At 42.2% G+C, this 23,804-nt stretch overlaps 1 protein-coding gene and 1 pseudogene across 6 annotated transcripts in view; both read left to right on the top strand.

Annotated features, from left to right (window-relative positions):
• Positions 1 to 23,804, top strand: part of TM9SF2 (transmembrane 9 superfamily protein member 2) — a 483,300-nt gene that overhangs the window by 341,162 nt on the left and 118,334 nt on the right. The gene's annotated exons all lie outside the window — the stretch shown is intronic.
• LOC137240199 (poly(A) polymerase gamma-like) lies at positions 67 to 3,077 on the top strand (annotated as a pseudogene).

The raw sequence follows: 23,804 nt of genomic DNA, 5'->3' as shown, positions 1-23,804 counted from the left end.
AAAAAATTTTTTTTTCTTTTGGCTGACTATTAGTCTAATATTTCTATCTTTGCAATGTTATAAAGACATACATTATGGAAAAAGAACATGGCATTTACTCTAATTGTTTGGGTTACTTTGGTGGTGTCACGTGGGTTACGTTGGTAGCGCCCACATGCCAACTGTATCCAAATACAATAGCCTCCACTTTAGGGCATAAATTCCTTTGGGTATTCTCGCGTTGGAAGTGGCCAAATCCGGTGCTGCTGAAGCATCCAGACAATGTCAATTTAAGGTTTCCGGTTTGGGATCCACGCGTTAATGCCTCGGATCGTGATCATCTTATGCCAATTATAACACCGGCATATCCTCAACAAACTACCACTTTCAACGTGTCGGAATCAACCAAGCAAGTAATACTTAATGAATTTAATCGAGGTATGATTACAACTGATGAGATTATGCTCGGACGTGTGACATGGGATCGACTATTTGAAGCCCCTAGTTTCTTTTACAAATATCGTCACTCTATTGTACTTTTAGTTACATCGCAAAATGGCGACGACCAGCTCGAATGGTGCGGCTTAGTGGAGTCAAAAATACGTTTGTGGGTTGGTAATTTAGAACGTAATCAACACATTGCATTGGCACATGTAAATCCTACATGTTTTTATTATAAGAAACCAGCTGTTGTCGGCACACACAACAGCAGCGCCAATGATGATGATAAAAATCAATCAAGTGGTGGTGGTAGTGCACCCATAAGTTCATCCAACTCTTGTGCGATGTGGTTGATTGGTTTGGAATTTGAGCGTACAGAGAACTTGAATGTAGGCCTGACCGAGAGTATTCAAAATTTCACAGAATACGTCATACAACATGGGGTAAACGTAAAAATGTTGAAGCACGGAATGAATATTGTGGCGCGGCATGTAAAGCGTAAAGCACTGTCACAGTATTTAGATACGGACTTTTTGAAGTGTGAACGCACGTCCAGGGAACAACACCAATTTTAATAACGCAGTTTTAGCTAATCGTAAACGTTTGTCGACCGAATTATCTGCAACACAGCAGCAGAAAGATGGTACGACTAAAAAAGGTCGTGCAGGTGAATCACAAACAGAGGACATTTCACGCATGTGGAATGATTCACGTACACGTATGTCAAGGTCAAGAACAACAGCTTACGGTTAGTATAGTTTGTAGTCTAAAATATATATCGTCGGTGAAAGTTCCGACCACCTGTTCTGGTTGTTGTATTCTTTGAGTTTTTGAAGTGATTATATCAAATCGCCTCCAAGACTGTCGGCTTACTACCGGGCTATGGGATTATTTCCACTATTTGGTATTAAGGCCCGTGGAAAACGTTTTATATGTAGTTTGAGCTTTCATAGACTATATAAACGTATTCGCATAAATGAATCTGTGCGATGGAAAACTTTATATTTCCTTTCCAATAAAATTAGGTGTCATTAGCTTACTTGCAAAATACGCGACACTTAGGTGCCTTCACAATTCCTTGCGGACGTTAGGAAACCAATGAAGATTGATGAGATCATGGATCCGTAAGTACCCAATTTATCTGGTGGTGCACTGAAACGAGTTACACATCCATTCACGAAGCGCAGCTATCAGTCAATGAACAAAGAGAGGGTGAGTTTAATTCAATTATTAGATGTTTGTTCTTCGATGAGCAATCTGGACGGGTTACTTGTACGAAGTAGGGAAACGGGGAATAATTCAATCCCCTTCAGTGAAATAATAGTAGACAAGTATCTTTGTTAGTTAAAAATTTAATGGGCCGAATGACCAGGTAGTATATTAGTAGTGATAATAAATTTGTAAATGCCAAAGGTTTTGGGGAAATAATTCATTTTTCCACTAAATATTTCGGGAATTGATAAAGTCATATTGGTTTTGTCAGTCTTTCAGAAATTGTTTGAAGAATGCCGTACGTTAGAATTTTATACGAAAATACACTATCTCAGAATTTGTTTCGAAAACTTCCTATCAGCATAAGTTCAATGCATTTTTGACATAAGAGGAGTTAAGTTAATGAAAAGCATTCTGAGATACGGCGTTCCTCAACCCAGTTCTGAGATAGGACGTTTGTGTGCTACTCCTGCAATGGGAATTTTTTGAAAAATATTTTGTGATAGGGCGATACTCTACGCAGCAGCCGCAATGAACTGACAAAAAAATAAAGAAAATGACTTATTGCCTTAGAACTCTATATTCCGACCTTAACCTGGACAGAAGAGTCCAATCTTTTGGCGCTCCGGCTAAACAAGGTGTATTCACTCGGTTATGCAGAAATTTCGGAAAGCTCTTGTCCTTTTAAGTCTTCATGGAGGTGTTCCAGGTGAACCGCTGATTTCCAAATATAACCTATTTTCCAAACTCTTAAATGGAGACGAAGGTTCCGGACAATCATTTAACATACTGCGTTTCGTTACGGTATCTCCACTAGTCACCAATGATATATATTTTTTTTGCTGTACGTGACTCATTTACTAGTCGGGTTTTCTTTTTGACGTTGAACGATGAATTTTGATTTGGGTTAGGTCCACGATTCCATGGTTTCCGCAAAGTTCTGCAAACCGAGATTAATATGGTTAACCCATATTTAGAATATGGCTGTCCCTATTCATTAAGTAAAATATTATGTTGGCCTCGTGCTTTTGGCCGAGTGCATTTATGTTCTCTGGCAGACAGTGGATCTGCGCTAGGGTTCTGGTGTCCTCGTTCGGGGCGAGTGAATGTGGGTTGATTTGATGGGAATTAAGAAAGATAATGGGCTGAAAAGCCTTTAGGTTCTGTGGCAGATCGGTTCGCCCCTCTGCTGTAGGCTCTTATGATGTCCTCGTTATGGGATAACGAGTGAATGGGATGGTTTCTGGTGTCCTCGCTCGGGGCGAGCGAGTGAATTTGGGGATTTTCTGTTCAGGGGGCCCTCGGTTAGTATTGGTAAATCACATAGAAAAAAAAATGTTTTTTTTTGTTTGCGAACTTTTGCTAAGCTCTCATGCGTCCTCGTGCCTCTCGCTCCCTTTCCCCATTGCCCACCAGTAGCAAGGTGTATGATTCCCTCCGGTAGACTCGACACAAGACCGGGGCTAGAGAACAAAAGAAGGAAGATGTAGGATCGCTCTCCGGTAGACTCGCACCATCACGAGACCGGGGGGGGGGGGGGGGGTTGATTATATTTAGGGCCTCGGGAGAGACACAAGCTTAGGGATAGCGGGGCATAGCGTGGTTGAACGCGTCTTTATGTACCGCGCTCCCTTTCCCCATTGCCATCGCGTAGTACGTTTTGAATTCCCCTCCGGTAGACTCGCACCATCACGAGACCGGGGGGTTGATTATAATATATGGCTCGGGAGAAACGCAGGCTTAGGGATAGAGAGACACGAAGACGCGGGTTCCTTAATTTGCTTTCTATGCTATCACCAACCGTGGGCCTCTGATTTTAGGTAGTCGAGGGAAATAGGATTTTGGTTTTTGGGGTTTTGGAAGGCGGGATTTGGCCCCTTACATTTAATCCTCCTTGTCGTGGGACGGAAGGAGTACCAATTTCGTAATTGGTCTAGTTATTTGTCCCCTGGTTGTCAACAACACGCACACGGTTATCAGAGCCTGGGTGTGTGTTGACGATTCTCCCCATTCTCCACTTGTTGGGTTGGAGGTTATCCTCTTTGATAACAACTAGGTCTCCGGGTTTTAGATTAGGTTGTGGATGTTTCCACTTGTATCGTTTCTGGATCTCGGTGAGATATTCGGTTTTCCATCGCTTGCAGAAAGTGTGATGGAGGGCTTTTAGTTTCTGCCACCGATTGATCATCGAGGCAGGGCTCTCACTAGCATCCGGCTCTGGCGGAGCCAGTAGATGGCTGCCCGTGAGGAAATGACCTGGGGTAAGTGGCTCTAGGTCCGTTGGGTCATTGGATGCCGGGCTGAGCGGCCGCGAGTTCAGGCATGCCTCGATGCGGCACAAGAGGGTATGGAATTCCTCGAAGGTGAATTTGTGTGGTGAGGCTATCTTTTTGAAGTGGCTTTTGAATCTTCACTCCAGCCTCCGATAGCCCTCCCATGTGGGGAGCGCCCGCAGGGATGAAATGCCAAGTGAGTGACTGGTGGCTGTACTTCGAGACAGCATTGTCTCGGGCTTGCGAAATGAAAGTTTTAAATTCCGATCGTAGGTATCGTGAAGCTTCGACAAAGTTTGTACCGTTGTCGGAGTAGACGTTTTTGGGACATCCGCGTCTAGATATAAAACGGGCAAAAGCCGCAAGAAATGATGGGGTGCTGAGGTCAGTAGTGGCCTCCAGATGAATCGCTCGTGTGGAAAAACACCCGAAAAGGCAGACATAGCCTTTGGATAGTCGACACCCTCTGCCGCGGTAACTTTTGATGTCGAAGGGGCCGGCGAAGTCGACTCCAGTATTCGTGAATGCACGGCTGAATGTCGTGCGTACGCGAGGGAGAATACCCATAAGTTGGGTCTGAGCACGCTTTCGGTGTATAGTGCAAACTTTGCAATTGTGAATTGTTGCCCTAATCATGGTTTTGATGTTAGGTATCCAATATTGGGTGCGTATCAGACATAACATGAGTTGGTTTTCCCCATGCAGACTTTGTTGATGAAACATTAGGACTGTCAGACGGGATAACCGGCAGTTGCATGGGCGGAGGATTGGGTGGCGTTCATTAAAAGCTAAGTCCTTTGACGCCCCGAGTCGCCCTCCTACCCGAATGATGCCATCTTGGTCTAAGTAGGGATTAAGTGAGAGTATTGCACTTTTCCCTGCAATTGGTTTTCCGGCCTTTAGATCATTATATTCGGAACTATAATGTTGTTTCTGATAGATTTTAATTAAGAGTTGGGTTACTGATTTGATCTCATCAGGAGAGATTAAAGGTGACTCGACCTGAAATGATTTTTTTGTTTTGGGGTGAGTTCTTCGGTAGAACCTCATAACGTATGAGAGCACCCGTAAAGCCCTAGGTAGGTCTGAAAAGCGTTGGAGAACATCGGTAGATTTGTTGTTGCGCAGGTCTTCGCCCTATTTTCCTCTACGGAGGTAATGTAGTCACTTTCTTGTGCTGGCCATTGGGAAGTGTCTTCTTGCAGCCAAGAAGGTCCCTGCCACCACAACTAATTGTTGACCAATTCAGACGCCGGTAATCCTCTGCTACCTAAATCTGCTGGGTTGGACTCTGAGTTCACGTGCAACCAGTTCTTATTTCCGACCATGTCGATGATCTTGGTGATCCGATGCGCGACGAAGGTTGACCAGGAACAAGGCGGTTTCCTTATCCATGCGAGGACGATCGTTGAATCCGTCCACAGGTGAACTCTCACCGGTCCCAATTTAAGGTTCCTGAAAATTGATTCGGTGATTTCCGCTAACAGCACGGCTCCGCAAAGTTCCAATCGTGGAAGAGACAGGGTTTTCACCGGGGCTACTCGGGTCTTTGCTAGCATTAGGTTTGTCCAGATGTCGTTATCCGTTTTCACGCGCATGTAAACGGCTGCTGCGTAAGCCTTCTCGGATGCGTCACAAAATCCATGGATCTCGAGGTCGGTTCCTGGAGAAAAGTTGACCCATCTAGGTATCCTGATTTTATCGATTTCATGGTATTGGTCGGTGAAGGTTTTCCATCGTTCTAGCGTACTGCTCGATACTTGGTCGTCCCAAGCGGTGCCTTCTAACCAAATACTCTGCATGAGTATTTTTGCCACAATGACCATTGGCGCAAGCCAGCCTAAAGGGTCGAAAAGTTTATAGCGGATAGGACTGCTCGTTTGGTGATGTTTTCGCCATTTTCCAGGGTTCCTGCCTTGAAATAAAATACGTCTGAGTGAGCGTTCCATCGTATTCCCAGGGCATTTACCGAACTAGCTTCTTCGAACGCTAAGAAATCCTCGCTGAGAAAATCCGTTTTGGGGATGTCCTTTAGAATTTCCTTACAATTTGAAGTCCACTTGCGTAATGGAAAGCCAGCTGAGTGTAAGGCTTCGCGAATTTCCTTTCTTGCTTTGATGGTTGACGCTATTGTGTGTCCTCCAGATAAAACATCATCTACGTACATACTCTCTCTTAGTATGCTAGCCACTGTAGGGTGTTAATTTGCGACGTCGTCAGCCAGTTGTAGGAGCGTTCTTATCGCGAGATATGGAGCGCAATTCACTCCGAAGGTAACCGTCTTTAATTCGTAAAGACTAATAGGGTCATTCGGGGAAGTGCGATGCACAATACGTTGAAGTTTGGTGTGATTTTCGTTCACCCAAATTTGTCGATACATCTTTTCGATGTCGCTATTGAATACGAAGCGGTATAGTCTCCATCGAGGCATTGAATACTACGCGTACCTTTGTAGTGGTACTTTCCGCTTTAATAACGGCGTGGTGGGGCCGGAAGTAATGATCCGAATCGTCGGATGAGATATTCTTTTTTAATTTTCTCATATGTCCGAGCGTATCATATTCTGACAACACTCGAACATATTCTTTACCTAAATCTGGGTTTTTTATTAGTCGCCCCTCATTCCGGAAGAACTGAGAGCATGCGCGTTTCAGGGACGGTCCCAAATTAATGTTATTAGGGTAATCCTGCCTGAATGGTAGTGATACGGTGTATCTTCCATCTTCATCACGTTTCGTTGTTTCCTTAAATAATTGTTCGCAGTACCTTTCCTCTTCATTTAATATTTTATTTTTTGATACATTTTCTACCTCCCAGAACGCTTTGAGTTGGTTGTCTAACGCAACCTCGTTGTAAAAAGACATAATGCTCTTCGTTGGATTCGGTGATTCGATACGACCGGTTAGTATCCAACCGAACACTGTCTCTTGAGCTAAGAGTGTGTTTAGCACATTCTTCTTTATACCGCTCATTATAATTTGGGGATATATGTATCCGCCAAGTATGAGGTCTACGTCTTCATTGACGTAGAACCTCTTGTCTGCCAAAACCAAGTCTGGGAATGCCTGCATAGTCATTGCGTTGATATGGCAGGATGGAAGATTCCCAGTGAGTTTTGTTAGAACTAGTACGGGTGTAGTCAGGCTGAAGCAGGGATCCACTGGTAAACGTAATTCGATGTTGGATGCTTCTTTCACCTGAGCTGACACCGCATTTGTGATGCCTGAAACATGGGCATGCATTTTCCTCGCTGGCAAATTGATCCTGCGTTTCAGTCTTTCAGTTATAAAGGAACATTCAGACCCAGAATCAATTAATGCCTGCGCGGGGAAGTCGGTACCATTATGTTGAATGTGTACGCGAGCAGTTCCTAATAGCACACCTGTGCTGGAATTGGCATGGCAGGATTTGACATTCTGGTTCGTAGAAGAAGGTGGTTGTCCCGATTCCTGTCTTTTCCGTGCATGTACAGAAGTTGATGGGGTATTATCCGCATCTTTGAAAGGGTTTCGCACCGCCGGTTGCTGAAGTGTGTCCGAATGCAGGAGCGTGTGGTGACGAGTGTGGCATTTGGAACAGTTGTACGAACTGGTGCACCTCGTCACTGTGTGTCCTGGGGATAAACAATTCAGGCAGCCATTTGTGGATTTGACGAATTTAATCCTTTCTACCGGGTTTAAATCGCAAAAACGTGAACAGTTGCGTAATCTGTACTCCGTAGATTTGCACATTTTACACATTGATTTTGTTGTTTGCTTGGATACTTTTTTTTGAAAAGCACCAAGTCTTTTTGTAGGGGTTTCTGTCGACTGGCGCGACGTGTTTGACTTTTGAACTTTAGAGGTGGCATTCCCTGTAAAACCAGACACGGTTTCAAGTGTCTGAAAACGATTTGACAAGAATTTGTCCATATCCTCCCACTTGGATATGTCCGTTTTGTGGTCAATGCTCTGCTCCCATAGAGCCAACGTATTCTCAGGTAACTTTGTCGAACATAAATAAGTAATAATCGCATCCCAATTTGAAACGTCAATCTGATGTGTTTTTAAGGATGCTAAGCAATTATTTATGTCGCGCTGTAAGGTTTTGATTGAGCTGCTGCACTCGCTATCTATCTTTTTTAGATTAAATAAAATTTGTAGTTGTGAGTTCACGAGAATCCACTTATTCTCGTATCTCTCACATAGGTCTTTCCAGGCTGTTTCGAAGCCTTCATTTGTCAAGGGACATTTCTTGACGATGTGTTTTGCCTCACCTTGGGTTTTTTTTGGTTAAGGTGGAACAACTTTTCTACCGGGCTTAAGCGACTTTTATTTTTATAGATGGCCGTGAACAGGTCGCGAAACGTTAGCCAAGATAGGTAGTCGCCCTTGAATACCTTAGTATCGCAAGCTGGCAGGCGGATACTATGTTGCGCTCGCGTTCTCCCTCAGGTCGAAGCTCACCATCTTTTTCCCGCTTCAATTTCGATTGAAGTTCAGCCATGTTAGACATGCATCGCAGGAATACGGCATATGCCGCTTTATGCTTGATCTTGACCGCTGCAATTTTCTTTGCGTCGAGCGTGTCAGAGCCAAGCAACTCCTCTAAGGCGTTCTGTGCTTTTTCCCACTTAGCTTGCAACTCTTTTTGCTTTATTGCCAGAGTGTGTACAGTGTGCAGAGCCGCATTGATATCATTAAAATCGGCCTCGAATTGATTATTCGATCGGCCAATCTAATGTAAGAATCAATGTTCATGGTTGAAAAATTTGTAGACAAATTGAGTGAGGAATGTAAATTTGTGTGAACCTGTTCGAATCACACAACCAACAACTATTAAATTACGCAAAATTTTAGTTATTACTCCTAATTTGTTTATTTTGTCTGACTTTGCAGAGTATTTGTGCTGTAAAACAGGGAGTAGGGGGGAGCAACACCAATGTGTACTGTGTAAATAAAGGGGGCCACTCGCCACTTCCAAGTTAAATTGTATTGTATAATAAGTGCGCGCGCTGGTATGAACTCGACGAAAAGTGTAAAAACGTGTGATAGATCTTGTGCAAAAACGAAGCAACTATGTAACAAAAATTTATTAGAAAAACTAGTGAAATTAACGTGATGCAAAAAGAAAATTTAAATCGAATGGCGTGAAATTTTATGTGAAAGTGAGGTTATGTGTACCTCTTCCTTGTGCGGTGTCCGGAGAGCCTTACCGCTGGTGGCGGGGCAGACCAGATAGTCACAAGGAATTAAAAACGTTAATGTTACGCGTTTGGACTTCTTTTTCTTTTCGTCACTAATCTTTTTACACTTTTCGCACTTAATAACAAATCACTACGCGTGCGGTACTGAGAATATTTATTTTTTACTCGGTTTTATATATTTTTTATAACGAAAAAAAAAAATTGTGGCAAGAAATATTGCACTTACTTTTGTTTGGCGATGTTCTGGTTTGGCGTGGCAAATAGCTTGTGTGCTGCAGTGGCTTCCGCTGGCTGTCGCTTGCTCAGTATTTTGACGCTGTTGTGAAATAGTAAACGTTCAAAGTTTTTGTGGTATAGCTGTTGGTTGTGGCGAAATTCTCCCGATAGCTTTTTATGGCAATTTCTGTAATTTTGGTGCGGACAGCTATAATCTTATGTTGTGTGGACTGTATATGCGCTTTAATTCCTTTCTCGGGGAGAAGGACCAAATGTTCCAAATGTTCGGCCGGGGTACGTGTGCTCCTGGAGGTAGGTCGGCGCACCGGGGTCGATCTTAATAAGCGGGTGTATGCGCAAATAAATAAGAGAAGACGAGAATTTCTCGTTATAATAGCTGCGTTTTATTATGTAGAATTAAGAAATAAAAGGATTACAATATTACCTTAGTTTATTGTGATCAGAACGGCAGAGATCGCTGGCGGCAGATGTGTACGCGTTGGCTGTTAGAATCCAAGAGGCCGGTTGTATAGCAAGCTGCAACCGTTGACCCGCAAAATCCTCCGTTTTGGAAGGGAAAGGCACCCACACATCAACCCTGACATGCATATACATGAGTGCTGACAAAAAGCAGGAGGTGATGGTGTGGGTGGTTATAAATTAAGTCGAGTATCGAGTATCGATTTGAAGAGTTGCATTGGGGGGATCGCAATCAGATGCGGAAAGGTTAGGCATCCTGCCTAAACATGAGCAAAAAAGCAAGTGATTCTTTTGACTCAGGTCAGCCCGACACAAGTCTCGATACTTTCATTTTCGACAGCAATAGACTAGAGGCTTTTTACTCAAAGTGGTCAGCAACCCTGATAGCTGACCAAACTGAGTCCCTTCTTAAGGTAAAAACTCAGCAACTGGAGCGACTATGGGAATCACTCGTAGATGTTTACAAAAATGTATTCCTCTCTCCAATCCACCAGGAGTCAACAGATTATATATACATAAGGCGCGATAACCTCCGAAGAGAATTTAGGCCGAGCTTCTCTTCCAATTTGCGTCGTGCACCTCTTTTAATTGTTCCTACAAATTGGCTGGACGGGACCTACTTGTTTTATGCCGACTCCGAACGGCATCTGCGAGGCAGTTGAGTTTTCACTGAGAGCTTTTCATGGCAGAAATACACTCGGAGTGCTTGCCAAACACTGCCGAGGGCGACCCCGCTTAGACAAATTTTCTTCTAATTGAAAACCCTAATTTCTAAAATTTTGATGTTGCTTTGCCCGGCGTGTGAACCCAGGGCATTCGGTGTGGTAGGCGGAGCACGCTACCATCACACCACGGTGGCCGTCAACAGATTCAGTAGAGCAAAAATACCAAAAGTGCTCTTAAAGCTATGAAATTTGCATGTCACAAATTATGGACGCCATGCAACTACTGCGACCCTCGCCTCGAAACTTCTCAGCCCCTAAATCCCCCAAATACTTGAAACTCATCACAAGTTTACCTCAAAGTACCACCCTGTGATACTGAAATACTCCACGGCGGATACGAAGACTGGCCGGCATTCAGGGATATGTTTACAGCAGTCTACGGCAATCATCCCAAACTCACTCAAGCTCAAAAACTATATCACCTGCGGCAGAAAACGAGAGGCCAAGCAATTAGTAAGGCAATACCTGTAGGGTTCTTATTATTTTTATTTAACTTTGTGTTTAAGTTACTTTGAACTTTGTAATTTTAAAATGTTTTATCAATATTTTAATTTTTAATATTGAATTTTCTTGAATGGGGAGTAATGTAGGGTTCTTGTGTTTAAGTTACTTTAAACTTTGTAATTTTAAAATGTTTTATCCATTCCTAGCCATAATAGTAGCTTTTAGCTGTCTATGAAATTTCTCAACAATACCATTGATCTGAGGATTTGATGACTATCAAGTAATTTAGTTAATTCTGAAAATAATTTTGATGTAAATTGACTACCTTGATCAGTAGTAACTTTTAATGGAACTCCGAAACGAGAAATATATTCTCTGAAAAATTTATTTGCAGCTGTAGTTGCTGACATATCTTTTAAACATATGCCTCTGGCCAGCGAGTAAACCTATCAATAATTGTGAAAATAAAACGATGTTCTTTCGAAATCGGCAAAGGTCCAACTATATCTAAATGGATGTGTTCAAATCTGCTTTTTGGAATTGGAATTTTGCTAATGGGAGACTTAATGTGACGATAAACTTTATATTTTTGACAGTTAAGACACTCTTTCGACCAAATATTAATATCTTTGGTCATTTTAAGCCTATAATATTTCTTAATTATTAGTCGTCGTGTAGCTCTCGTACCGGGATGTGCAATTCCATGTAACATGTCAAATACTGTCTTTCGTAACTTACTGGGTACAATTGGTCTATGATTTTACACCAAATATTGAAATCTAAAATATGAATTTTAATTAACTTTAAATTTAAAATTTGAAAATCAGTTACAAGTTTGTTTAAACCACTTTTGTTGTTCCATTTGTAAAATTTTAAAATTCAGTTCCGAATTCTGTGTTGCACTAACTTCAAAGGCTCTGGACAGTGTATCTGCTACAACATTAAATTCTCCTTTAATATACTGAATGCCATCAGTGAACTGTGCAATGAATTCCAAATGTCTCGTTTGTCTGGGACTCCGTTCTGTTTTTGAACTTAAAGCTGTAGTCAAGGTTTATGGTCCTTATAAACTGTAAATCGTCGTCCTTCCAAAAGATATCTAAAATGGTTTATATTTAAGTAAATGGCCAATAATTCCCTATCAAAAGCATTATACTTAATTTCAGCTGGAGAAAGTTTTTTAGAAAAGAATGCGATGGGCTCAATTTTATTATTGTAATTTTGTTGTATAACGCTCCCAATCGCTATGTTAGATGCATCGACTTTTAAAGATAATTTAGCATCCTTGTTAAAATGATTTAACAGTATCGTAGATGCAAATTTATCTTTAATGCATTCTAGTTAATTTGAGACTTACCCAGCTGTTTTGGATGCCTTTCTGGGAGAGATAGAGATGGTGGCTGTTTGGTCGACTATGACTCTTACTGCTTCAAGCGTGTAAAAGGTGGAGCAAACTCCCACTGCTAAACTGCGCCAAGACTTTGCTGATTTCCACGACGGTTCTAAGGGCTGTCAAACAGCGTAGCGATGCGGAGTCAAATTGGTGATTGTAAAGCCAGCAACGGTAGGTCTTACCAATCAGGACTAGTCGCCAGGATTTTGGCAGGAACTGTTTAAGCACATCAAAATTTTGCCGGCAAATATATTTGTTACAAGAGTATGCTGCACTTTACGTTTGATTCGTTGGACAAGTTATCCCTTGCGGAAAGCTTTCCCTTATTCTGTCGCACGAAACGTAGTATTAACGCACTCAACAGCACCCGACCTTTATGCTAGGTTTTTAATAAAAGACTCAAATTTGTTTTCCAGGTTTTAGTAAATTTATTTCGTGTTACAAATTTCGCGCACGGCAAAGTGAGGAAAAAAAAAACACTTGATATATGTTATCTTTCGAAGTATTTCAGCTCGAATTATTAAGCACGATATGGAAATTGTACAATGTCAAAATGATAAAAGTTTACAATGTTATTTGAGCAGAAACGCAACCAATATTGATACGCTCGAATGCAAAGATTTTTATAACAAAAGTTATGGTTTTCACGATATGAGAACAATAATAATAAATTTTCAATACCCAAAAGGTGGTGGTTTTTTGACAGGTGGCGATCCTGTCCGATCGCTACTATGTAGTTGCGGCGAATTCCATCTGGTGGAATTGCGCGATGGAGGCTGCCACACGTCCATGAGGAGACCCAATAGGGAATTTAAAGGTAAATACAATGCATTGATTCTAGGGGATAATTCGATACAATACAATTCAATAATCGAATACAATACAAGATACGGGGTATATATATAAATTCATGGATATACGTATGTGCAAGGGGGAGATGGGACGGGTGGCAGCCTACGCCGCGTAAACATCCTGGCCCGCCTAGGCGTACTAAGCGCCTAACGTGTGCTGCAGCTCGGTCAGAGCTCGAACTGCTTCTTTGATTAGGATTTTGCCCACTTTGCTTTTGTACGTGGCGGTGCGTAAACCGGTGGCGGTGCACCGGATGGTGCGATCTGACACGGTCGGTGCACGCTGGTTACGCCGGGAACAGGGTGTGGGCGCTGTTGCTGCCGGTTGTTGTTGATGAGTGCTGCGTTTTGGTGGTTCGCGGCGGCGCGACTGACGAGGATGGCGCCGCGGCTGCTAGGGTTGGCGACTCCCGGTGTCGCGGTGGAGTAGTGTGTGGTGATGGAGCCCACAGACGTGGCAGCGCTCGCGGGACGTACACACGCTCGTGTGGTGGGACAATGCTAGGCAATTGGTGCAGTATTTGTGCGCCCTGGCAATCAAGGCGCGTTGCTGGGGTTCCATGGCCGTAAACAGTGGGCAAGTCGAGAGCGCGTGGTGCCGCATACACAAACGGCATCGTGGATAGTCGGCGACGGCATCGGCATTACGTGGTGAGATCGTTGGCCTTGTCACTTGCGATGCCAAGGAGCGGCGCGGTATGGGAACCGGGGGGCGTTGGCGATCCATCTGAGGAAGATAGGATAAAATACGTGTTAGTCACTCATGATGTTGGGAGGAGAGTGTTGGTAGGGGCGATGATTATTGGTGTGAATTTTGCGATAGCACAGGGGGTTGACGAGCCTCGAGGGCCTGATTAAGGTTCAGAGGTCGGTAGAAAACACAATTTGGTGATGGGCCTGGAGAGTACGCCATTCTAGATGCGTATGTCGACTACTCCAATACGGCCGTCTCTTCCTAGATGGGTGGCTTCCACGCGTCCTAGGCGCCATTCGGTAGGGGGTAGGTTTTCTTTCTTGATGACGACTAGATCGCCGATTTTAGGGGGAGGTTGAGCGGTTTGCCATCGATAACGCTTGTATAACTCCATGAGATAGTCATTCTTCCAACGCTTGCTGAATTGGTGATGTAAAACCTTCAACCGTTCCCAATGGTTGATCAAGGAGAGGTGTTCATAGTTCGGTTCGGGGATGGCGAGAAGGGGTGCGCCACTCTGGACCATTCCACCATAGCGATGAGTTAGCGAGATCGTCGGGGCTGCATCCTCTGGTTCCAAGATCCGCGGGGTTGGCTCTGCTTCGCACATGTCTCCAAGGGACATTTCCAACGAGGTCTATAATCTGCGCTGTTCGGTTGGAGACGTATGTTTTCCACGAGTGGGGTGGCTTTTCCAGCCAGGCTAGCACGATTTCCGAATCGGACCACATGATTAATTTTTTTTGACTTGGGCCGAGATGGGGTTGGACTACTGCGACTAATTTTGCTAATAAGAGCGCTCCGCTGGCGTGGCAAACTAATAGTTTTGAGAGGAGCCACTTTGCCTTTGGACACTATAAGGTGAGAGTGGACCTGAGTACCGACGGTACTTCTTAGGTACAGGGTTGCGCAATAAGCATTTTCTGAGGCGTCGCAGAATCCGCGGAGCTCAACATATTGATCGGGCGTAAAATTCATCGACCGGGGTATATGGATGGCTGAGATAGAGGGAAGATTTTGAGAGAACTGCGCCCATTTGGCTAGACGGATGGGTTTAACCTTCTCGTCCCATTCGGTCCCGTCTAACCACAATTCTTGCATGAGCATCTTCGCTTGGATCATTATGGGCGTCAGCCACCCTGCGGGATCGAAAAGTTTCGCAATGGAGGAGAGGATTTGACGCTTCGTGGCTGCAGTGGATGCCAGATTTGAGTCGACGGTATACGAGAATGTATCCGTTAGGGCGTTCCACTGGATGCCCAGGGTCTTGGCGGTGGTAGTCTTTTCGAACTAGAGAAAGTTTGTTTCCAGCAGATCAGTTTTCGATATTTTTTGGAGGATGTTGGGATGGTTTGCCGTGATCTTTTTTAGGGGGAAGCCGGCTGAATTGAGAGCGTCTATAGCAGGCATGCTTAACCAACGAACCAACATCATTTCGTTACGATAATTAACGTTAATAAACGAAACAAAGTCATTTCGTTTCGTTTATTAACGTTAAGAACCTCAAATTAGCGTTACTTGACTTCGTTTCGTTTATTAACGTTGATTATCGTAACGAAATGATATCGGTTCGTTGGTTAAGCATGCCTGGTCTATAGTCTCTGTTAGGGATTGCTCGGCTGATTGGAGATCATGACTGCCAGATAAAATATCGTCAACATACGTCTCGGATTTTAGTATTGGGGTTGCGCGTGGATGGGAATCGGCTATAACTTTCGACAGCGCGTGTAGGGTGCGAATAGCCAGGAAAGGCGCGCAATTAACCCCGAAGATGACCGTTTTTAACTTGTAGTCTTTATTGGACTGTGTTCGGGGGTTCATCTGTACACCTCTAGGTGCGGCTGCAAGCGGGCGTCTGTCTTGGAGCAAGCGGCTCGCTATATAAACATGCCAAGTAATATTTTCACCCCCGCTGAGCGGGTTGTGCGCTGGGCTTGGGACCCGCCACGTAAAACCATACTCCAATGAAATATAACAACAAGCCTCGGATAAATACACTCTCTATTGATGACGACCATGGCAAACGTTTGAAGGACAATGAATTGAGGGCATGCACCTGGAACGTCCGCTCCCTGAATGGGATTGGTGCAGATGCCCGGCTGGTTGATGTCCTCGACAAAGCAAAATCTGACATCACCGCTATCCAAGAAATGCGTTGGACGAAGCAAGGAAGAAAGAAGATCAAAAATTGTGACATATATTGGAGTGGCCATGCGAATAAGCGCAGTTTCGGCGTCGGATTCGTGGTGGGAGAGAGACTTTGTCGCCAAGTGCTGGCGTTCACGCCTGTGGACGAGCGTCTCGCCGCTATTCGAATAAAAGCAAAATTTTTTAATATATCATTCATCTGCGCCCATGCGCCGACAGAGGAGAAAGACGATGAGGTGAAAGACACTTTTTATGAACAATTAGAACGCACATACGAGCGCTGCCCCCGTCATGATATAAAAGTCGTGCTTGGCGACTTTAACGCCAGGGTGGGCAAAGAAGGTGTTTTTGGCCCTACAGTCGGAAAGTTCAGCCTACACAATGAAACTTCTCCTAACGGACTGAGGCTGATTGACTTTGCCGGTGCTCGAAACATGGTCATATCAAGCACGAGGTTCATGCATAAAAAGATACATCAAGCTACATGGCTGTCTCCTGATCGAAATACTCGCAATCAGATCGATCACGTTGTGATAGACGGACGGCATGCCTCCAGTGTTTTAGATGTGCGAACGATCCGAGGACCTAACATCGATTCGGACCATTATCTCGTTGCAGCCAAAATACGCACCCGCCTCAACGCGGCTAAAAACAAGGAACAAAAAACACAAGGAAAGCTAGACGTCGAAAAGCTTCAATCACAACAGACTGCCAATGATTTCGCAACTCGACTCTCACACCTGCTCTCTGAGGGCACAACTCATCCTGAAGGAATACAGGAGCAGTGGGAGCATATCTCCAAAGCACTTCATACTGCCGCCGAGGAAAAAATTGGTTACCGGCGGCCACGAAAAAACAACTGGTATGATGAAGAATGCCGCGTTGCAACCGAAAGAAAGGACGCTGCCTACAGGGCTACGTTAAAAGCGAGCGCGACAAGAGGAGTGTGTGAACGCTATCGTGAGTTGAAAAGGGAAGCGAGACGCCTTTTCAGGAAGAAAAAAGCAGAAGCAGAAAGGCGTGAGTGCGAGGAGCTTGAGCTGCTAGCCACCAGGAATAACGCCCGAAAATTCTACCAAAAAATACGGCGACAGACGGAAGGTTTTAAGACCGGGGCAAACTCCTGTAGGAATGAAAACGGCGACCTTGTAACTGATGTCCAGAGAGTGCTTAGATTATGGAGGGAACACTTCTCTGCTCTCCTAAATGGAGGCAGCAATTCACCGCGCAGAGATGAAGAACCCGATCCCGCAATCGATGATGATGGAATATATGTCCCCCCGCCCGATTATGACGAAGTTAGAATAGCAATAACCAGATTGAAAAACAAGAAGGCCGTGGGCGCTGATGGATTTCCTGCGGAGCTATTCAAGTTCGGCGGCGAGGAGTTGGTAAGGCGCATGCAGCAGCTTCTTAGCAAAATATGGGCGGACGAAAGCATGCCCGACGGTTGGAATCTAAGTGTTCTTTGCCCAGTCCACAAGAAGGGGGATACTGCAAAATGCACCAACTATCGTGGAATCAGCCTTCTTAATATCGCATATAAGGTCCTTTCAAGTGTATTGTGCGAAAGATTGAAGCCCACCGTGAACCGGCTGATTGGACCTTATCAGTGCGGCTTCAGACCTGGTAAATCTACCATCGACCAGATTTTCACAATGCGCCAAATCTTGGAAAAAACCCGTGAAAAGAGAATCGACACACACCACCTCTTCGTCGACTTTAAAGCCGCCTTCGACAGCACGAAAAGGAGCTGCCTATATGCCGCTATGTCTGAATTTGGTTTCCCCGCAAAACTTATACGGCTGTGCAAAATGACGTTGAGCAACACCATCAGTTCAGTCAGAATTGGGAAGGACCTCTCCGAGCCGTTCGAAACTAAACGAGGTTTCAGACAGGGTGACCCCCTATCGTGCGATTTCTTTAATTTGATGCTGGAGAAAATTATACTAGCTGCAGAACTTAACCGCACTGGAACAATATACTATAAAAGCGTGCAATTACTGGCATATGCTGATGACATTGATATCATCGGCCTAAACACCCGCGCTGTTAGTTCTGCTTACTCCAAGCTGGAAAAAGAAGCGGTAAAGATGGGTTTGATGGTGAATGAGGACAAAACGAAGTACCTGCTGTCATCGAGCAAAGAGTCAGCGCATATGCGCCTTGGCAACCACGCTACTGTTGGCAGCCATAATTTCGAAATAGTAAAAGACTTCGTTTATTTGGGAACCAGCATCAACATTAGCAACAACATCAGCACTGAAATCCAGCGAAGAATCAATCTTGCCAATAAATGCTACTTTGGACTAGGTAGGCAATTGAAAAGTAAAGTCCTCTCTCGGCGAACGAAAATCATACTCTACAAGTCACTTATCATACCTGTCCTGCTATATGGGGCAGAAGCATGGACCATGACAACAGCAGATGAAGCGGCTTTGGGAGTGTTCGAGAGAAAAGTTCTTTGAAAGATTTATGGACCTCTACGCGTTGGCGATGGCGAGTACCGAAGAAGATTTAATGATGAGCTGTACGAGCTATACGCAGACATCAACATAGTCCAGCGAATTAAAACGCAGCGGCTGCGCTGGCTAGGCCATGTTATGCGAATGAAAGATGATGCTCCGGCCAAGAAAGTGTTTCTATCGGAACCCGCCTATGGAAGCAGAGGTAGAGGGCGGCCCCCACTCCGTTGGAAGGACCAGGTGGAAAACGATTTAAACTCCCTTGGTGTGACCAATTGGCGCCGGTTGGCGGAGCGAAGGAGCGACTGGCGCGCCTTGTTGGACGGCCATAACCGTTTAGACGGTTAAGCGCCAATTAAGTAAGTAAGTAAGATGCAAATTTATCTTTAATACATTCAAAAGCTTCATTCGAATTCTCGTCCCATACCAAAGTTTTTTCAAGTTTCTTACTTACTCTGTTAATTAGATCATAAATTTTGTTTGTAAATTCTGCTAGTTTCGGAATGTATCTATGGTAATAATTTACCATACCAATAAATATCTGTGCCGCCTTAACTGATTTTGGACGTTCGAAATTGCGAATAGCTGATACCTTTTCATCAGAAGGTCCAATACCTGTTCCCAAAATGTTATGTCCTAAAAAGTCGATACTTGGTACACCAAAAGTATATTTACTTGGTTTAATATTTAAACCGTACTCTGTAAGGCGTTGAAAAAAGATACGTAAACCTTTTAAACCGTCTTTACTTGCAATAAGTCAGTCGTCGATGTAAGTATATACAAAATCTAAGTCACCAACTACCTCATTTATGAATCTTTGAAAGGTTTGTGCAGAATTTCTAAGTCCGAAAGGCATTCTCATGAATTCAAACATACCGAAAGGAGTTGTAATAGCAGTTTTATAAATATCTTCTTCAGCCATAGGAATTTGGTGATATGCCCTAACTAAATCTAATTTTGAAAATATATTTTTATTATGAAGGTTCATATTAAAATTCTGAATGTGAGGTAAAGGATAACGATCGGGAACAGTTACAATATTTAATCTTCTAAAATCACCACATGGACGCCAATCATTCAACTCTTTTTAGGTACAAGGTGAAGTGGTGATGCTACTGAAGAATTTGAAGGCCGACAAATGCCTGTTTTAACTAAGAAATCAAACTCCGTTTTTGCAACTTTGTATTTTACCGGGTCTAAGCACCTGGGCTTAGAAAATGGAAGACTACCTTCTGCTACAAGTCGATGTACTGTTGTATGCTTAACAGGTTTAGTATAATCTGGCTCTGAAATAAGTGACGGAAACTCTTTTAATAATTTTGTAAATTTATTGTCAACCACAAATAATTTAGGTAATGGAATATCACAAAAGTAAGATACTGTATTAACTGAGAGATTGGTTAATGGATCTGCTAAACGTTTATGTTTAATATCTATAAGAAGACCATATTTACAAAGAAAATCAGCGCCGATTATTGGCTTGGCTATATCCGCAATCAAAAATGTAAAGGGAAATTCACGTCTTAAACCCAAATTTACGTTTAAAAGCCTTTTCCCGTAAGTGGCAATTGTTGAGCCATTAGCTGTAGTGAGAATTATGTTTGAACGTTTCGTATGAGGAAATTTAGACGCGGGTAATACCAGCATTTCTGCTGCACTATCAATTAAAAAATTTTGTTTGTTTTCTCTATCAAAAATAAATAAGCGACGCGTCGAAAATCCTAAATTTCCGTTGTTCGTCGCTGCAACAACGGAAGAATTTAGTTTGTTGAATCTTTGTTTTTGTTATACGAGCAAGTTTGTTCCACTTCCTGGCATTACTTCCAAATTTGTAGTGGAACCTACACAACCAATTTTGATTATTTCGTGAATTCGATCTATGAATAAATGTATTACTAAATTTGTTTCTCGAACCGGACCGAGATCTAGGTTGATTTCTATAAATTTGGTTTTTGGCTTCAGATAACTCTAAAGGGAGTTTCTGAAAATTCTCACAAATCAAAGAGGTCGTTTTAACCAAGTTTTCAGCAACAGAATTATGTGCTTTTGTATCCGAAAAATTATTAACCGAAAATACTTCATTTTTGTTTATCTCTTCCCAAATGTTATCTGCTAATTTTGTTAATTCGGTAATATTATTAAAATCAACTACCCAAAATCATACTCAAATTTTTAGGAAGTTTACGCATCCAAATTTTCTTTAAAACATTTTCGCTAAAATTTGACCCGGCTAATATAATTAATGAACGATAAAATCCTGATGGCTTACGATCACCCATCTCAGAATCGTTTAAAATTTTATCAAGTTTCGAATTTTCGCTCAGTGAGTGTCTTTCTATCAACACTTTTTTAAGTTCAGTAAATTTGTTATTAATGGGGGGATTTTGGATAAAATCCAAAATAGTTATTATTACTTCCTGCTAGAGTTGTGCTTTTTCGTTCATTTCAGAGATTCTGTTCTTTCGTTCTTTTTCTGATGAACGAACAAGTTGTTCTTTTTGTTCATCTGTTTCTTTTTTTTCAAGCAAATTTGTTCACTGCTGCTCACATCCACGAAAAAAGTCAACAAGTATAGATGGGGGTGTGTATGCAGCAATGCTTTGTGTAGGTATATTTAAATGTGTTATGAATAAATATGTTATTATATATATGTATAATTAACTTCAACAAATGTTACAATTTTCGAAAGATCCAGGAAGTTGAAAGAGTACAGACACAAACTGTAAATAGGAACTTTTCAAGCTTAATAAATGTAATAATTAGTGTCTTACAAAAGATGTTTTTCGTAAATAGTCCGGTCTAATTAGATAAAAAAAGAGTCAACCTACATAAATTAGCTAACAGTTGAAAATGTCACACACATCTTTTTGTAGCAGTGTCACACATCATATCTTTAGTGTAAGCGGCATCATCGACATTCGTGCTCACTGTGAATTTCTGCGTATGTATGTATGAATTTACAATGTTCGCGAACGAGAAGAGAGAAAGAATAACATTAGATAAAACGAACTAAAAGAACAAACGAACTAAAAGAACAAATAGAACCGAAATCGAAGATCTAGTTCACTTGTTCAGTTGAGAGACCCGGTCAATTGAACAAGTTCAGAACGAAACGACCCAACTCTACTGCCTGCGGAAGTGCTAAAATGATGTGTTCGTATTTAGTGTTTTCTTGTGTAATGCTTTTAGTACTAAATTGTGGTTCGGCATGAATAAACCATGCTTCCGGACAATTAGTCCAAAATTGCGGAAGTTTTACTGAAACTGCCAAAATTTCATTTTGAGTAACATTTGCATATGGATCTATAATTTCATTTTGAGTAATATTTGCATATGGATTTGTAATTTGTTGTTTAGAAGTGTCATTTGGTAAATCTAAAAGAGTTATTTAAATTATTAGCAAATGTAGATGTTTGTGTATTATGTTGTGGTGAACGAAACATGTTAATTTAAATGAAAAGGAGTTTACGAACAAAAAACTGTAAAATAAATCAGTAATTATATCGGAAAATGTATTAAATAGATAATTTAAAGAGAGAGTTTACAACGAATAAATAAATTAAAAATATATCTATATATATTGTACTACTTGATGCGTCCAGGCTTAATATCACTCTAGCAGTTTGAATCACTTGATATTCATTCATCAGCAATATAAATTTTAATCAATCATATTTGTATCTTGGTTGTTGTTATTATTATTACTTATATTAATAGTTTTTATATTATTATTATTATTGTTGTTGTGGGAACATTTATGTGCACGCAAGCTGGAACGTTGAGTATAATCTATTGAACAAATCGATCATATATAGGGTATAGGATTCTTATGCTTTAACATGTGGTCACAACAATCTATTTGCTGACGACAACATTTCCCACAAACATCAAAGTTAAATGGCTGCTTCCCATGTTGATGCACATGATATTGAAAACGCAATTACGTATAATTTTCAAATGTTTCCTTGCAAATATGACGGGTATATATATATATATATCAGATAAGAGTTCTTATGATGCTCCTGGCAGGATCGCCAGTTGTGGTAATTAAAACCACTTTTTTAATTTTAGTACAAAAAACTTTTAATTGATTAAACAAAATACGCCTAAAAATATGCGTATGAATTTCTTGAAATTTCTCACTAATAATGAAAATTCAATATTCAAAATTAAAATATTGATAAAGCATTTTAAAATTACAAAGTTCAAAGTAACTTAAACACAAAGTTAAATAAAAATAATAAGAACCCTACAATACCCTCTCACAGACAACAGTTTCCAGCTAGCGTAGGTTGCTCTCAAATCCCGCTACGAAAACCGCAGAATACTGGTGGACAACCAACTGAGGACTCTCTTTAGTCTTCAGCAAATTTTCTCAGAAAATGGTGAGCAAATTCAAAAGCTGCAAACCACCATAAATAATTGTTTGTGTACCCTTGAAGCATAAGGTATCCCAACCTCTAATTGGGACCCCATTCTTGTGTATATTTGCTCCTCAAAGCTGCCCAGTGAAACCCTGTCCCTGTGGGAGCAATCTCTTACTTCTCGAAAAGAGTTGCCACTGTGGTCAGATATGGACAAATTTTTGACTTCCAGATACGAAGTATTAGAGAGACTTCACAATTACCGCCCGGGTAAGCCCAGAATCATCATCATTCAAAATCACAGCAAGTATCTTGCAAGCTGTGTAACTCAAACCACACAATGATGTTTTGCGTGAAGTTCAAAGAGCTTACGGTAGCAGGCCGCCTCAAATTCGTAAAAGAAAACAATTATTGCGAGAATTGTTTGTCATACTCACATCTCAAGCGTGATTGTCAGAGCAAGTTTCCATACGTTTATTGCCAAAAACGACATCACTCTCTCCTCCATGTTCAACCACATCAGAACGCATCTCGGGCAACGGGCCTCAGACCCCAAAATACACTAGCCCAAACCAAAATCCCATATCAAATAAATGATGAACAAGCATCAATCAAGGCATTCAGCGATTGAAGCAGGGGCGCAAAAACAACAGGATGCAACCACCCACACGGTCTCGTCACATTTCTCCAGTAGCTGTGAAACAACACTACTCTCAACGGCACCAGTCCCCATTCAACACGCCGGGGAGTACCATAAAGTTCGTGTACTTATTGGCCAAGGCTCTTATTGACCAAGGCTCTCTTGCCAACTCGAATCCAAAAAATGTTAGGCCTCCTAAAAAACAATGCAAGATATAAAATCTCAGGAATGGGAGACACAGTGGTGCAAAAAGCAAACAAAATATGCGAGGTAACACTTTGCTCCTCAGACTTA

The sequence above is a fragment of the Eurosta solidaginis genome, chromosome 2, assembly GCF_040869045.1.
Source record: "Eurosta solidaginis isolate ZX-2024a chromosome 2, ASM4086904v1, whole genome shotgun sequence".
NCBI classification, from domain to species: Eukaryota; Metazoa; Arthropoda; class Insecta; order Diptera; family Tephritidae; genus Eurosta; species Eurosta solidaginis.
Note: the sequence above shows the minus strand (reverse complement) of the source record. Positions and strands in the feature narration are given on the sequence as shown.